Here is a 17,787-nt window from a genome sequence, read left to right as displayed (position 1 = left end):
CTCCAACGGAGCACACCCCCTTGCATAAGGGGCCTTAGAGTAGTGACAACATGTCACAAAGGAAATTACAGCCAGGCTTTCAACAGTGCACCTCGAAATATAACAACCCCCCTTATTTATTATCAATTAACATAATGTAAAATGCCCAAATTTAAATTTGCAAACTATTTGTGTAAACATTAAAGGCTAATCCTCAAGGGGTAGTGCAATGGCTAGAAAAAGGTTGAACTTCACACTTTTAAAATAGAAACTAAAGAAAAAAAAAAAAAAACACACCTTTTAGTTTTAGATAGAGAGTTGCCAAAAGAAAATTTTGGGTTGCACCCGAACAGCAATACAGGAGAAATCTTCCAATAGAGACACTAGCTCTGATGACCATAAAGGGTTCCCTCACGTTAGATGAATTTTCTCCAATATGTCTGTGGGACAAATAAAGAGCATGCGCCCCAACAGGACACAGATGGTGGAAAAGAAAAAAGAAAACAAAAAAAAAAAAAAAAAACACAGGGGTTATAATACTTCCTTACTCTATCCGAAATTAAACAGGTTTTGCCTTTAGTTGTTCTTTAATAAAAGAGTAGCTTACTAACCATTAACAGCTATAAACAGAACTAAAAGAGAAAATGTTTTTAAAAAAAATCAACTCTACCTGCAGAAGACTAATCTGATCTTAAAAGCCTTAGGCCCCTTCCACACGGGGCAAACTCCACCAGGAGTCTGCTTGCTCAGCGGGGAATCTGAACGCTGATCACTGCAGAGCAGACGGATTGCTGGTGTCTGCTTCACTCATACAAAGCGGAACCCAGACACAGCCCACTCTCCTCTATGGGCGGTCAAATGTAAATGGACCACATGTCCGTTTACACCCGACTGCCATCCGATCGGATCCGCTAGACGAATGGGGAATGGATCCAATTTGTCTGTTATTGTCGAATTGGATTAGATGTCGGCGGGTGTAAACAGACACATGCTGATAATAGAGGGTGTGATCGGGTCCACCTGAAGGATTGACAGGTGAATTCCCGCCCCTGTGAAGGGGCCTTAAAGTGCATCTCAACCAAAATCAAAAATGTAATATCCTGCAGTTTATTAGATGTGGTGGCTGCATTAGTATTCCTTGATCAGGCTTCCCCCCCCCCTTTATTTTCACCTGCTGAATCCTGCCAGCAACACACTTCCTGTCCTAGTATGACAACCCTTATTTGTTGTACTATATCAGAGAAGAAATGTTGCCACTTTAGGTTGCATTCCTGATCTGAGCTACAAAGCCTTCCCCCTCCTATCTCCATGGCATGGGGGAGATGTTCCACAGAAGAGAATTGGAAAGGCTGATAACCACTTGCACCGGATGAAAAAAAAAAAAAAAAAAAAAAAAATTCACTAATAAATAAAAACTTCTCCTGCACATATGAACTCACATAGGGAGGAAAGTAAACCTATTGCCCCACGACATCAGGTACTAGTCAATATACTTTCTAGACCACACTATAAAAAATGGCAGTTAAAGTTAAGCTGGTTGCTGTAGGCAAGCTATTTACTATATTTCAAAACGTGTATACATAATGTTCACAGAATCGTAAAAAGAAACTAACCTTGAGCAGAAGTTTGCGTGATCAATTTGTCCATTTCAATACTACCAATGTGTTAGAGCTACTTTTGTGAATGGAAGCAAAAAAGATTCACTGCAGGTTTGAGGGCTAAAAGAAATAAAAATCATGCATCACATTTTGAAGCCATGAAAAGCCAAAAACAACCACAAAAGTCCAAAATCTTATTACACTACAAAACATCAGTGTTCCTAGTTGCTCATCTATAATTCCCGGTCTTACTTGCTGAAAAAAAAAGTTTATATATGGTGAGACAGAGAGCAAGAGAAAGATAAAAAGCAAAATAGATTGTTATGAATTGCAAACACTGTTAAGATATTCAAAATAGGCACAGACAATGCCCAATAAAGTTACATTTAGGTAAGGCCCCCTTCACACTTCTAAGACTTCAAAGTTGCGCGATGTTGCGGCCGCGATTTGGGAGCAGTACTACTTTGTAGGACTTTGCCACAACTTTGGCATTAACAAATGAAAACATACATCGTGTGAGGCTTGTGCTTAGAAAGTCGTACTGAAATTGTGTCTATATTATTCAGGTACGATTTGCATGCTACTTGAGGGTTTAACATTGAGGTCTATGGAGTACAACTCGCATGGAAGTTGGACCAAAGTAGTGCAGGGACTACTTTGAAGTCGGCACGACTTAAAGTCGTGCCAATATGAATGGTAGTCATTGAAAATCATGGAGAATGACTTGTCATACGATTTTGCAGTACAAAACCGTGGGACAAGTCGTATAAGTGTGAAAGGGGCCTAAAATGGTATACACACAGGATATGAAAACAAAAGGACACTTCAAATAGTTACTTTCTTGAGAATATAATTTATTTATATATATATATATATATATATATATATATATATATATATATATATATATATATATATATATATATATATATATATATATATATATATATATATATATATATATTTATTACAGGCAAAATACAAGAAAGTGAAGTCTGGATTTATTATGCAGCAGCACAACCATACAGATCAGGTTACATTGCCTTTTAGGGTATATGCATGCCAAAATATATTTAAAGCATCAAGCCATCTCATAGTGTTATAAACAGAAAAGAATCAGGCATAAAATGCTCAGCATATCTTTATCACACTGCAGTTGTTCCATTTCCTCTATGAAATAATGGAGGACTGACTGAAACTACACACTTTTCATTATGCATAGGTTTAGCCATCATGATCACACTGCCATGTACATAGTTACAAACAACTAAATGACATCCATAAGTTTTACAATTGATTGGACTCCACATAATTATTGCTTTTCAGCACTAAATCCCCTGGAGGAGGAAAAAGCAGCTGCCACGGATCAAGATGCACTAAAGAGCTATAGGGGGGGGAAAAAGGGCTTGCAGGGAATGAATTTCTGCAAGTTGCACATGAATGTGAAATATCTGCTAACATGAGCATTCCTATTACAGGTTTAGCCTGCAATTTGGGATAATGCTGGTGAGACAGGCTGCTCATTCTGTATATGGAACACAGTTATTAAAATAATGGCATCAGTGCCACATCTAAAGACATGAAACACTCACAAAGTAAATACTGAGCTGTTAAGAAGTGTATATGCTGCTTTTATTCTAGTCATGGCTACAATGATGCAATCATTGATTGCATCATACATGTAGGAAGCCAATTTTATTTCCCACACTGCATAAGTATGGGCTCCTAATAAAGAGTCTATGTTCTACTTCATTCTTCAGCATTACACAATTATACTTAGTCTTAAAAAAAACACATTTTACAGTATACAGTTGTGCATCTTAAATGGAATGTATTTAGCCTGGAACATAAAACAAAAAAACACACATACATACATACATACATATTTTACACACACGCATACATATAGAGATATATATACACACACTACATTCAGGACTTATTTTATACATATGACAATTTTTTTTTGTTGGTTTGTCTTGCCATGTACGTCAAAAATTGCATGTGAATATTTCACATACACATTACCAGGCAGCAGGTGGCACTTTAGGCTACCCGTTCACATTTAGGGCCAATTCATAATGGCCCTCAGCCAAATCACAGAGCAGCCGCAGTGATTCAGCGCTCCAGCTGCTCTGCTTTGCTGGCTGGCTGGCTAGGGGGCAGCGTGGTGCACAATTCAGCCCATCAAACCCCCTTTTTTTTGTTTTGTACAATCTTTATTTGAAGTGTACATAATACACCCTTCATTCACAGCAATGTCAGGCAGCGTGATGTGCTGTGCTGGCTGACATTGCAGTGTAATTCAGGTCTGTGCGCTGAGATAAAATGTAGCATGTCTGCATTACCGCAGCCCTAGGCTGCATTGCAGTGTGAATGGAACACATCGGAAACAATTGTTTTGGGTGTTCCAGCAGTAAAATGCCCATCTCAGCCTATAGTGTGAATTGGTCCTCAACAGGCTTCCCTTTGCCAGGAATGTATAGTGCTTTCTACATATTTTCTTTCGCCAGGAAAAAAAAAAAAAAACCCAAAGGGTTACACCTTTTGGTTTTCATCAGGTAAATTAATGTTGCATATGAATATTTTTTCATTTTTATTTATTCCCACAGGCAGCCAAGCATGTTGAGCTCTCACTTCCTTTTCACATGTTCCCATTCCTCCCTGCCATCTGTTAAAAGGCCTGTTTACAGAACTCAATAGCTCAAGCTAAGATTTACACACGCACGTGAATGAGAACGAGCAAGAAAATTATCCCTTACCAGGAGGCTCCATTAAACTGCATCTCTTGCCATAAACCTCTCTAGTCAGAGGAGATTTTTTTTTTTTTTTTTTTTTTTTTGTGCTGCGTCCATTTACAGACTTGCCATCCTTTCCAATCCCAATGAAAACACAGACAGCAATATATGGTTCTAGCCTTCCCCCACTCTACAAAAATTTGTAACGGCTTTTATTGCCAAAAGTCAGTTAGGCCCCATATATACTGGTTTTAGGTGTGGTACATTAAATAATTCTTGCTTGCTGCATCTTTGATGTGCTTTCATCAAAACGTATGCTATATAGTGTGTAATGGTAGCGCACCTAAAATTGAACTGGGCCTTAGCCCCTGGTCACATCGGCGCAATTTGACATGTCAAATCACAGCCTATTGCCGGCAACGGCACTGTCCCAATGGGTGCCACGGCGACTTTGCTGCGCCGCACAGATTTCCTTTTGGTGACTTTGGGGCGATTTCAATAGACATCTGTGAATGAATCTGCACAGATGTCTTTCAAATCGCCCCCTGAACTCGCACAAATGCAGGTTTGAAATTGTGAGAGTTCAGCCGCATTCAGTGTGAATGTACCCTTAAAGAGATTTCCCATAATTAGGTCTCCCGGTAACAATGTATTCAGAATTGAGAGGGACTCTCCTGAATGGGGCCACTGATGGCAAAAAAAAAAAAAAAAAGAAGTACAGTACATACTTTTAGGTCTGCTGTGGGACACAAATGTCATAGGATGTACTTTGCATTTATAAAATACTTTTATAACAAGTTAAAAATAATCTTTATGATCTTAACTGTGATTTTGTTTGAGAGTTTTTTTAGATTTTCATTTTAGGAATATAACCATGCCAAGAGCTATAGAAAACATCCTTGCTATAAAATAAGTATTAGAGACCACATAAAGGCCAGAAGTCAACTGCCCCTTGCTCTCTAGAATTATTATGATTAGAAAGGATTTATATAGTGCCAACAGTTTGCGCAGCGCATTACAACGTTAGGGCAGACAGTACAGTTATAATACAATCCAATACAGGATGAATCAGAGGACCCCGTTTAGAGCTTACAATCTAAGAAGGTGGGTCAAGTGATACAAAAAGGTAATAACTGTGGGGGATGAGCTGATGAAAAGTACAGTTGTTAGGTGGGGGCAGGATAGGCTTCTCTGAAGAGAAAAGTTTTCAGGGATTGCCTAAAAGTGGATAGAGTCTGACAGATTGGGATCTGGAGAAGTCCTGGAGGCGAGTATAGGAGGCGGTGACGAGGGAGCTAAAGAGCAGGAGGTCTTGGGAGGAACGAAGAGGACGATTTGGTTGGTATTTTGAGACAAGGTTGGTGATGTAGCTTGGGCAGAGTTGTGGATGGCTTTGGAAGTTATTGTTAGTATTTTGAATTTAAATTAGTTGGGTGATAATACATATATTTATGTACACATCAGATGTACAGTATATACTAAGGGTCAACCGATTATCGGAACTCAGAACATTTTGCACTGCAGAGCCAGTGCGCGGAGGCCACCATGCACCGGGCCTGCAAATGTTCTGACAGTCTGAAGTCCTGGCTTCTTCTACCCGGATAGGGCAAAGGCGGCCGCCTCCCTCGCCTCGGACAGTGCACACCACGGAACGGCTGGACCAGGGTGCCAGCCAGCCTCAGCAGGGTGTATCAGCCACCCACAGCAGAGAGCCAGGTGAGGCCAACCACCCGCAGCAGGGTGCACCGTGCCAGCCACCCACAGCAGGGTATGCCAGCCAGCCACCCACAGTAGGGTGCCACTTTAAATGTACAGAATATCGGTACCCGATATTGGCTATTAGCCTGAAAGGTGGCAAAAAAAGAAAAAAAAAAAAAAAAAAAGAAAAAAAAAAAATCGGTATTGTATCAGCCCTAAAAAAACTATATCGGTCAACCCTTTAGTAGATACGATACAAAATCTACTTTTCTCAAAGTTCACACAAATGTTTTTCTGGATAGACAGTTTAAAACTGATAAGTACGGCAGCCTCATTTGTACTGCAACTGGTCCATCACAGATTCCAATGTAACCTTTGTTTTCCTACAGATTAAAGTCCAGCTAAGAATTTTGAAGATAACTAAGAAAAGCTGCATAATAGTGCAGGATCTCCTGACCAGCATAGAATGAATTTTGTCCCATTGTGAGAATATTTTCAAATAAACTACAACAAACTATTTAAACCCCAAGGGAAATTCAGTAAAGTTTGGCCTTAACAGAAGTGTTTGTGGGGAAGTTTCTGCTCTCTCCAACAGATGGAATATATGATTAAACAAACAAGCCAAACCTATGGCCTTCAAACTTCGGGAACCGGCCTGAAAGCTTTCCAAGTGGATTGAAGGCCATCTGCTCCTGCTAATTGTATTGTAACAATCTGAACCACATTGCTTGGCAGAATAGATACTTAAAAGGAACACTCACAATAGTTAAAAAAGTGGTGAAAGGAAAAAAAAAAAATGTAACAAATTAAAAGGGAAATGTTTTCCCTGCCTTGGGCCACTGCAAATGTATGTGGCCTATTAAGATTTAAAACTGAATTAAAAAGTTATAATAAAAAAAGATCAACTGTCACTTCAAATAGAGCCACAAAAGATCATGTGACTGCTATGGTGGACTTCATCATAGGAGACCAATAACTGGAGGGGTGCATTTTTTTTTCCTTTTCTTGCTTAGGTAGCACTAGCATTTTTCAGATTTTTAGCCCTGAGTCACACCAGTGCGGTTTGACAGTTCAAAAATCACGACTAGTCACACCCCATTGCCAGTCAAATCATTGCGACTCAAGTCGCAGTGACTTTTAAAAAGGTTCCTGCACAACTTCTTTGCAATTTAATTGTGACTCTTTCATTACAGTCTCTTGGCGGGTGGGCCTTGGTGCCGAGCAGCCGCATAGGTGCGTACCAATTAGCTGACACAGCTGTGCTGAGAACTTCCAGCACAGTTAACAGCGGCTAATGGAAAGCTCAGCATGGAAGAAGCGATCAGGAGCTTTCCGATCATGTGATCGCTGTGACAGTCAATCATGGTGGTCACATGATCATAAACCAGGAGGCACCAGATTAAAGGGGTTAAATGAAGTCACAATGAAATGGCACCTCAAAATCTTACTGATCAGTCAACTTTGAAATCACGCTGAAGTAGCGGGATTTTAAAGCTGCACTGGTGTGAACAAGGGCTTAAAGCGGAAGTAAACCCACCCATAATACGGTTACCGTTCCGGCACGTGCCGGAAATGTAACACTCCCCATTGGTTGTGCTCTCAACCAAACTGTCAAACCATCCAATGGCTGGTGTCATAACGGATCACATGTGCAGCATCATGGCAGTTGTAGATTAAACAGAGGCAAAGATGGCAGCTTTCTTGGCTGAAAACGATAGGAGGGTTTACTTCAACTTTAAATAATAATAATACACACATACTTTCTGGAGCCTTCATCTTGGGACATGCAAAACATTAAAAATGACAAATATGGAGGATCAGAAGAAAGGCCAAAATTCAGTTTACATAAAAGACATTTTATGCATATGCATTTATGTATTTTTCTTTTCCCCCCATCTGCCAGCAAGTAGTGTAGTCCCTTTTTTTTTTTTTTTTTGATAGTGGTGTGGGGTCAGAACCTTGATCATGTTCAGAACCTTGATCATGTTCACTGGGATCAAAAAAGATTGGGAAAATCAAAAAAATTCACCAGCACAGCATCAGCGCGGCAAGGGTTAAAAACACCGCAAGTACTGCTGCAGCAGCGCTATGCCGGCGGTAAAGCCGCACTACCCCACTGATTTCAATGAGCAGGAGCGCTGTATACACCGCTCCAAAGATACAGCTTGCAGGAGATTTTTTAGCGTCCTGCAAGCGCACCGCTCCAGTGTGAAAGCACTCGGGCTTTCACACTGGAGAGACAGGAGCGGCTCTTTACAGGCCCTATTTTTAGCGCTGTAGCGCCTGTAAAGCGCCTCGGTGTGAAAGGGTTCTTAGAGCTGGTTCACACCATGCCTGCACATGCGGTTTGAGTTCCTAAAATTGCACTGCACCAAAAGTAGTGCATGCACACTGTAACTGGGTCGCATGTTACAAAAAGTACTGCGTTTGCAACCTGTGTTTTGGCTCTTAACTTTCTATTGATACCAGCTGCAGATTGCAAATGGAGTGCGTTTTGCAAGCAGTCTAAATCGCACAGAAATGATTCATGAGTGAGCATGGGGATCTAGGGAATATCCGATTGCCTCTTGTGAGATCAAGAAGGAATTTTTTCCCCTGCTGGAGCAAATTGGATTATGCTTTCTTGTTTTTTTTTGCCTTCCTCTGAATCAACTGTGGGTATAGTATTGTGCATATAGGATTTTTTTTTTTAAAAAAAAGGTTTCCTTTGATTGGTTGAGCTAGATGGACTTGTGTCTTTTTTCAACCAGACTAACTATAAACTGGCCCTCAGCTTTTCTCTCACTTTATATTATATATAAAAAGACAAAACGTGAAAGAAAAAGAGAAATCTGGCAATAGCAAGGACAAGTTTTAAAGTGGTATTAAAATTAAAAATATATATCAGCTCACAGCCAGTAAGCCAATGAGGAAAGAGCGGGTGCGGGGCCAAGCCATACTGTGTGTGTGTGAATGGAATGAGTACCACTGGCAGGGGACCCAAAAAGAAGACGATCGGGCGGCTGCTTTGTGCAAAACCATTGCACAGAGCAGGCAAGTATAACATAATTGCTATTTTTTGTTTTTAATGACAACCTTTAGAATCACTTTAAAAAAACGAGGAGGAGGAGGAGGAAGGAGGGAGGAGGGAGGAGGGAGGAGGGAGGACAACGCCGACGACGACAAGTGTGGCTTTAGATATAGGTTAAAGCGGAGTTCCACCCAACTTTAGTACTTGGTCTTAAAACGAAAGACCACCCTTCCACCCATTGTTTTTGGATATACAATTTAATTTTTTTTCTTACCTTAGTAGTAAAAAGGTGAACTTCCGTCCCAGCCTTGCGGTGAGGTACGCCATTTCCTTTTCTGTGTCTGCCCCTCCTCCTTCCCCCCACTGCCTTCTGGAACCTGTGTGTGTCCCAGAAGATGACGGGGCCATTCAGAAAGCACCGCGCTACTCGCGCATACGCAGTAGGAAACCGGCTGTGAAGCCTGAAGGCTCCACTACCGGTTACCCTTAGTTACAATGGCGGCGCCTGCACCCGATCAGATGGATGGAGCGGCCTTGGGGGGGGGGGGGGGGGGGGGCGGACATTGCGTCCTTCATGGACAGGCAAGTGTCCTTATTAAAAGTCAGCAGCTACAGTGTTGGTAGTAAAAAAAAAAAAAAAAAAAAAAAAACACATTGAGGGTGGAGCTCCACTTTAAGCAATATAATTTGATGAAATGAGCATAACATAATCCAAAAAACAACCACAAAGTTAATATGGCAGGGGAGCATGTTTACACATTGTGCTATGAAGAACCTTTAGACAGCATTATGGTCTCTTGCTTTACTAAAGATCAATAGATTTCAAAAAGTGCAATATAAAAAAAACACAGGTTCAGTCTTGGAGAAGTATGGAACAGAATTCCATTGTTCTGGCTCCTCCATATGGTATTGAGCACAGACTAGCAAATTAACAAAGACAGGATAGAATAACATTATAACTAATCCGTACTGAAACGGATTACAGAATCGCCAGCAGAATCTCCAACCCAAAACTCATCACAAGGGAAATGCATGTACATCATTAAGCATTTGAAAACAAACACAATGAATGTATTTTTACTAACAAAAATGACTTTAAATCCTGAATTTAAAGTATAAAACTTAAATGCAAAATACATTTATAAAGAAGCCAATTAAAGATAATACAGGTGTATTTCTACTGAGGTGGTATGTTACAGATGATAAATATATTATAAATAGTGTGTTCTATTCTAGAAGTTGCTATGTTGTCCTTTTTAATGGTTCAGCAAAGGTTAAAAAAAAGGAAGGATGGAAGCCGACAGCTTGCGTTTAAAAGATAAAGTTCACTTTTTAAAAATAAAATAAAATGCAGGTTAAAAAAATGGGCATATTACTTGCGCCATGCAGGTCTCCTGCAAACTTAAAGTGATTGTAAAGTCAGAAGGCTTATCTTAATGCATTCCATATATTAAGATAAAAAAAACGTTCTATGTGCAGCAGCCCCAACGGGGGCCCTATAATACACACGTGAGCCCCATCTCTATCCAGCGATGTTGCACGACACACTCGGCTGGCCGGGACTCCCCTCCTCATTGGCTGAGAAAGAAGCGCGGCACCATTGGATCCTGCTGCTGTCAATCAAAGGTCAGCCAGCCAATGAGGAGAGAAGGGGGAAGGGCCATGCCGCGGGCTGTGTGTCTAAATGGATGCAGGGAGCTATGACTCGGCTTGGGTGTCCCCATAGCTGCTTGCTGTGGGGGCATTCAACAGGAGGGAGGAACCTGGAGCGCTGAAGAGGGACCTGAGAAGAGGATCCAGGCTGCTCTGTGCAGAACTCCTGCACAGAAAAGTATGTATAACAGGTTTGATATTTCTAAACTGCATTAGCTATATAAAATAGAGAATATTATATATATCTATATATCTATATATCTATATCTATCACTGAAAAAGCTCCATGAACACAGCACAGGAAAGAAAAATGCTGCTGGTAAAAGGTGTCTAGAGTTTTTTTCTTTATGCCTCTGCAAGTAGCTCTAGGTTATGAAATGTGCGTATACACATAGTGTTGTTTACCAGCATACTACCTAGCAGCTTTCAGGGGTGTAAGAAAAAAAAAAATGCCCCAAGCCTGCATTCAGAGAGCAGCTTATCAGACTAATGCATGCCCATACGTGTGAAAATGCACATAAACGTGCGTATGCATGTAAATTTATTCATATGAATTTATTCTGAATAAATTAATAATTCTGGACAGTAGAATGTTTATTCTCAACGATATATGCGCATACATGCGTGACCGTGGCATTTTTTTTTTTTTGCAGAAAAAATTCCAGTACATAGTACTTTAAATTAGAAGACCCTTCTAATAGAGAAATAATCAAATCTCTCTGTGTGTGGATGACTATTAATCTGCCTGAGGTATCCATCACCCAGAAGGATAAAACAGCCTAATGACTGCAAGTGATGATGGATATTACAAGCATAGCTTGCTTATCAGGTAGCCATTATGGTTGTCCTTGCAAACGCTTTGGTATTAAATATTTGCATTGCATTTTAAAGGTTTAAGATATTATTCAAAAATTTGGATGACAAGCATCTGAAAAATTACTGGGGGGTTGTACAGGTTCTAATATTCCCCAAAAAGACAGTAGTAGATCAAATCACCAGTAATAAAGGAAGCTTTTTTTATGGTTCCTTCAGATAATTCCGGGGGTTCCTGGAGCAATGAGCAATTTCTGCCTTTCAAAAAAAAAAAAGACAATGATCTTTTAAGCCATCTATAAGGCTTCACGCACATTGGACGTTTTTACAGCAGCTGTTTTTGGCTTCAGACGTTTTCTTCTACAGTCAATAAATTCTCCATCATGTTAGCCTACTATGTGTCATTGCACACATAGGCTGTTATCAGCAGTTTTTGGCTTTAAATAAAACCCAAAACTAGTGAGGGGAGTTTTCCAGCTGTAAAAAGCTTTAGCATCAAAAAAATGCTGATAAACGCTCAAAAACATCGCTCACCAGCAATTAATGTTTTTGATCCATTGAAAATTAAAAAATGCTAACGCGGTAAAATGCTAATAAACGCTAAAAATGCTATTGCAAAAACGTTAAACATTGAAAAACTCACTGCAAAGCTACTGCCGGTTTTTTAGAACATTATTTTAATGTCCAGTGTGCATGAGGCCTAAAGAGGGTGGGGAGGATTCCTCCCAATGACCACAAATGTGTAAGGAGTATTCTTCCTAGTAACCATTACACTACTGTAAGCTGTACATTAAATAAATATCGCCCAAGACAGGAAAAGTTATTTCAAGGGTTCCTCCAGAATATAAATGTTGAAAAAAAGCCGGTATAAGGCCTCATGCACACTGGACCTTATAATAACGTTCTAAAAACACCAGTAGCTTTGCAGTGAGTTTTATTCAACGGTTTTTAGCATTTTTTTTTTTATGGGATCAAAAATGTTAAAAAAAAAACGCTGGTGAGCAACGTTTTTGAACGTTTTTCTGCGTTTGACGTTAAAGCATTTTTACAACTGAAAAACTACTCTCAGAACCCACTCATTTTAGGGTTTTTTTTACAGCCAAAAAAACTGCTGATAACAGCCTATGTGTGCATGGACATATAGGATCACATGCTGGAGAGTTTATGGACTGTTAAAAAAAAAAAAAAGTCTGAAGCCAAAAACAGGAGCTGTAAAAACGTCCAGTGTGCGTGAGGCCTAAAGCTATAGGAGTGCAGTCACTTAGATCTGATGGGAAGATCTGAAATGAGGGGAAGCTCTGCCGATTTCATCATCCGATCACGTACAAGCAAAAATGCTGTTTATTTTCCTTGCATGTTCCCTTCAGATCTACAGCGAGTGCACTTGTAGTGCAAAGTGGATTTGCCTTTAGTAAATAAACCCCTTAGTGTCCATCCTGTAATCAAACTTTTGAAAAGCTCAAAAGATATCATGAATGCATTTCTACTCCGGCTTTTTCTTCATTTTCACATTGCCTGACATAGCAAATACAGAACATGGGAAGCAGAATGCTCCATACTAGAAAATCCCACACTTGTCCTATGGGACACTTCACAGTCCACACACATCTATAGAGTTTAGATTACTTGATATAAAACAAACTGGGCCCATTAGAACTAGTGAAATGTATACAGTGCAGTACTACATAGCAACCATTCAGATCCTACTGGAGTTAAATCAGCAAAGTGATGATTAGTAATTGGTTGCGATGGTTACTGCTCTTTACACATAGATGGGATTATAACTGGAAATGTAGGGCCTCTTGTTTTTGTAGTTACAAAATTAGCAAGGTAAAAGGAAAGGGAAAAAAAAAAAAAAAAAAAACACACAATGCTCAAGTTCATCCTATTCTTATAGCTTGAAGTGGTGATTATCAACAGCAAAGCAAAACAAATCCCAGAGAGACAGCTGCCAACTTAGCCCCCCTGTCAGGCACCAGAAATGGCAATCAGGTTAATTCCCAGGATCAATCACTCAACTGGAGAAGAGCTGGCTAGACAATTTCTTGTATGTTATATAGTTTAATTTTAAAATCCATTTATGTGTAAGCTAATGGTGCTACTGACACACATTCTGAAACATTACAGTGTTGGTAAACCAGCAAATTGCACCAATTTATAAGGGCCATGGATTAGTGCACACTTCTCAGTACAGGGGGTCCCCGGGTTACAAACAGGTTAGGGACTGTAGGTTTGTTCTTAAGTTGAATTTGTTTGTAAGTCGGAACAGGTACATTTTTTAAGTGTAGCTCCAGCCAAAAAAAATATTTTTAAGCTTTTTGGATAGCATAGGGAAGGGTTAACACCCCTGTAACATTTGTTTTGCTGTGTGTGCCCCTGTTCAGAAGATTTCACCTCACTTTCTGTCCCAATGACAATTGGATTTTGAAAATTTTGGGTTGTTTTGGAAACAAGCCTTGGTGATAAAGCATCAGTGGAGGTACCTTTTCCCCATAATAGCTCTTACAGGAGTGAATTTCCCTTCCTAGGGGTAGATTTCCTCTCATTTCCTGTTGTCTCCCTCTGTTTGTAAGTAGGAGTTGTTTGTAAGTCGGATGTTTGTAACTAGGGGACCCCCTGTATATATACTGTATATCTCCATCTGAAGAACAACTATTACCTAAAATAACCAGTTCAGCCTGTATTTTTAAATCTGGGGAAATGTAACATCAACATACCTAAAAGACTTTGAAACAGGCTGGGAAACAAAAAAGAGCAGCCCAGAGTGCAGAAGAAACCCAATCATTGCATTACTATCAAAAACAATGGCACTAAAACCTCCTGAAAATTCACATGCCACATGAGTAGCTTGGTCTGGCTGGTCTATCGCTGAGTAAAGCTGACCATGCACTAGCAGGTTTCATTTGAAAATGTTTGTATTAAGCACTTCAAGACAGGATGTCCATGGACACCCTTAGGTTGAAGTGGTTATACCGGGAGCGGGTACTAAAGTTTGCAGCCGGCAATTTCCTGTTCAGCAGAAGTCATTCAAGACCAGGAGCGATGCAACCGGCGGCAACGGCATCACTACACAGAGCGAGAGGAAAAGATGTTGTTCCTCCTTCTCGGTGACCCCGGAAGCAATGAGTATTTCATCACTTCCAGCTCTTTCGGTCCGTTAACGACCAGAAAAGCAACCAATCAGACCGATCTGTGTCCAATTTGCTGCATTAAAGCCCAGGGGAGAGGACCTGTCACGGCCCATGCGGTCACAAGGTATATTGTTCATCCCTTGAGATAGCAAGAAAGGTAGAACAAAAAAACAAAAAAAAGTTTTAGATAAAATTAAAAAATAAATAATCAAAGTGCCTCAAACCCCCGTGTTTATGCACAAATGCGAACGCATACATAAGTCCCACGCGCATATGTACACTATGAACGTGCCACACTTGTAAGATATTGTCACAAATGTCAGAGCGAGAGCAATAATTCTAGTGCCAGACCTTCTGTGTATCTCTAAACTTGTAACCTGTAAAGGCGCTTAAAGCGTCGCCAATGGAGAATTTTATGTACCGTACTTTGGGCAATTCCACTGGCGGATGCAATTTTGAAGTGTGACATATCAGATGTCTATTTACTCTGCGTCACATCAGCTTTTATATTTATTTATTTTATTTCAGGTACTTATATAGCGCCGTCAATTTACGCAGCGCTTTACATATACATTGTACATTCACATCAGTCCCTACCCTCAAGGAGCTTACAATCTAAGGTCCCTAACTCACATTCATACATACTAGGGACAATTTAGACAGGATCCAATTAACCTACCAGCATGTCTTTGGAGTGTGGGAGGAAACCGGAGTACCCGGAGGAAACCCACGCAAGCACAGGGAGAACATGCAAACTCCAAGCAGGTAGTGTTGTGGTTGGGATTCGAACCAGTGACCCTTCTTACTGCTAGGCGAGAGTGCTACCCACTATACCACTGTGCCGCCCGATATTCTATTGTGTTTGCGTGCAATAAAATTGTGAAAGTGTATTCTTTCAAAAAAAAAATAAAAATTTTTGTAAAAAGCCACTGCATAAATACTGTGTGACAAAAAAAAAAAAAAAGAACACCCATAATTTTATTCTATATACGTTAGGGGGTTCTAAACAATTTTCTACCAAAAAAAAAAAAAAAAAAAAGTCGATTTTTACAGAATTGACCCGGCATTGAAGTGGTTAATGATGTTTGTTTGATTTTCTAATCTTTAGTGGGGTCAAATTCTCTCATCCCTGCAAAAACAGTGATGGAAACATTTTCTTACGAAAAAGGGAGTCTGGTCTTTATTCAGGAAAGTCCATTCGCTCCAAAATCGACTTAAATGTAAACATTTTTAAATAACATTCATACGGCATTTGTCACGTCATTGAATGTACTGATGAGAATTTTTGTAGGACCGTTCATTCCAAAATCTACTAGTGTATAGCCAGCATATGTCTATTTTATTCCCAATTAAAGGGGTTATAAAGCTAAAAAAATTTTGGAAATATCTGATCTATATGCTATATAGATCATGAATCTAGCTGTTATCTCTGCCAATTTTTTTTATTTACCTGTTAGATAAATAGGCTTCATCAGCACTTCCTCCTTTCCTCTGTAGGTTCTCCTCAACTTCCGTGTTTTCGAGCGTGCTCCCTGCAGCAACGTCACGGCTTCCAAGGAACTACAATTCCCTTGATGCTTAGCGGCATCGCGCATGCGCAGTGCCACTTTTTCGCTGTGTGACGACGAACCTGAGCCACACTTCCACTTCAGCAAAAAAGGGGGCAGAGTAGGGCGGAGTAAAGGCAGGGCTGTGCTAAGATGGTCATTCAGATTACAATAGCAAGGCACGGGAGGCAGAGACACGCCCGCGGGTCCCCTGCCTCCTGTGCCTGTGAACGCACACAGCGTCTCCCTGCAGGGATGAAGTTCTGAGGAAGGGAGCAAACACGCTGACTAACCCCCAGCCAGAATGGCTCGAATGATGGGGGCAAGCATCAGGAGGAACAGGAAGTTGAAAATTCACACACAGAAAAAAAGCATTTACAAAAGGAAAATGAAGGAAAAGGTAAGTGAACCAACAGTACACTACCTCACTACCATAAAGGAACATATTTAAAAAATAAAAAAAAAAAAAACGAACCTTTAGTATCACTTAAAGGCCTCATGTATACAGGATGTTTTGCCAACTCTCCTAGGCCTACTGGCAGCAGAGTTTTAGCAGAAAAAATGTCTGACATGCGTTTAGGAGCATTTAGGCGTCAAGTCTAAAATCCCATGCACAGTAGAAGCCACTCCTGCCCGGAAAGTGCTGACAAGAAAGAGGGAAGAGAGCAAAGGCATGGCTTCATCAAATTATTGTAGTTGACTCAATCATTAGGTTTAAAGGGGGGGGGGTTGAAACAGGTTTAGAAGGAAAGGCAGAACAAAATCTACTTTAAAATGCTGTCTTCCCATTAAATATCATACATAAATTTATAGCATAAATTGCACTGCACATTTCTTTTCTCAAGTTTTTCTCATCTGGTCACATGACCGCAAACCTCTGGCTCCTCTGCTGAGGCTGGTGGAAGGACTTTCCTTCCCCTTAGGCCTCATTCACACGAGACGCTGTTAAAGGCACGTTCAGAGGCAGTTGGACACTTTTTTCAACTGCCCCTGAACTCAATGTTATCGTATGTGTCCATGTACACAGTCTCGTTTTTTTGGCGTTTTTAGGCAGTTGCGTTTAACCTCGTTTTTCCAGAAGCAAAAAAATGGGTTGAGACGCAAAAGTTTTTGTTTGCGTTTAAAAGTGTTTTTAAAAAGAACCCTATTTTTTGGACCAGAAAACGCAGAAATATGAACTTGCGGCAGAGAATTACATTTTGCGACCCGAATTTGGGGCCCCATATCTCATGGCCACTCGGTGCTAGGAACCCCAAATTTGGTGTGCAAACACAGAGTAACTGGCACTACAACATATCCAAATTTGGGGTTCCTAGCACCAGGAGGCCCCTGAGATAAATTCGGGTCACCAAATGTCATTCTCTGCTGCAGAAAAATGCTTGACATTTTGCAACCCAATTTTGGGGCCCGTATCTTGGGAAACCCCAAATTTGGATATGTTGTAGTGCTAGTTCCACTGTGTTTGCACACCAAATTTGGGCTTCCTAGTTAAGGTGGAACTTTATTCAGACAAAGTCCTGCTGGATCACTCCAGGCTGGCCTCTTTTGCAGGTATCTCTATGTAAAACATTAAAAGAGAAGTGTCTATACTGTTTAAAATCCAGTAATACACTGTCTCAC

At 40.3% G+C, this 17,787-nt stretch overlaps 1 protein-coding gene across 12 annotated transcripts in view; it reads right to left on the bottom strand.

Moving 5' to 3' along the window:
- ZNF516 (zinc finger protein 516) overlaps nucleotides 1-17,787 on the bottom strand; it is a 160,658-nt gene that overhangs the window by 75,700 nt on the left and 67,171 nt on the right. For 6 of the 12 annotated variants that reach the window (XM_073631230.1, XM_073631231.1, XM_073631229.1 and 3 more), the window contains one exon: nucleotides 1,593-1,697. The exons of 4 other annotated variants lie outside the window; for them this stretch is intronic. The gene's annotated coding sequence lies outside the window, so the exon portion shown is untranslated. Of the gene's footprint in view, nucleotides 1-276; nucleotides 420-1,592; nucleotides 1,698-17,787 lie in introns of all 12 variants that reach the window. 2 more of the 12 variants (XM_073631234.1, XM_073631233.1) reach the window with 1 other exon arrangement.

Source organism: Aquarana catesbeiana, linkage group LG05, assembly GCF_042186555.1.
Source record: "Aquarana catesbeiana isolate 2022-GZ linkage group LG05, ASM4218655v1, whole genome shotgun sequence".
Classification (NCBI taxonomy): Eukaryota; Metazoa; Chordata; class Amphibia; order Anura; family Ranidae; genus Aquarana; species Aquarana catesbeiana.
This window is presented reverse-complemented; position numbering and strand designations above follow the sequence as displayed.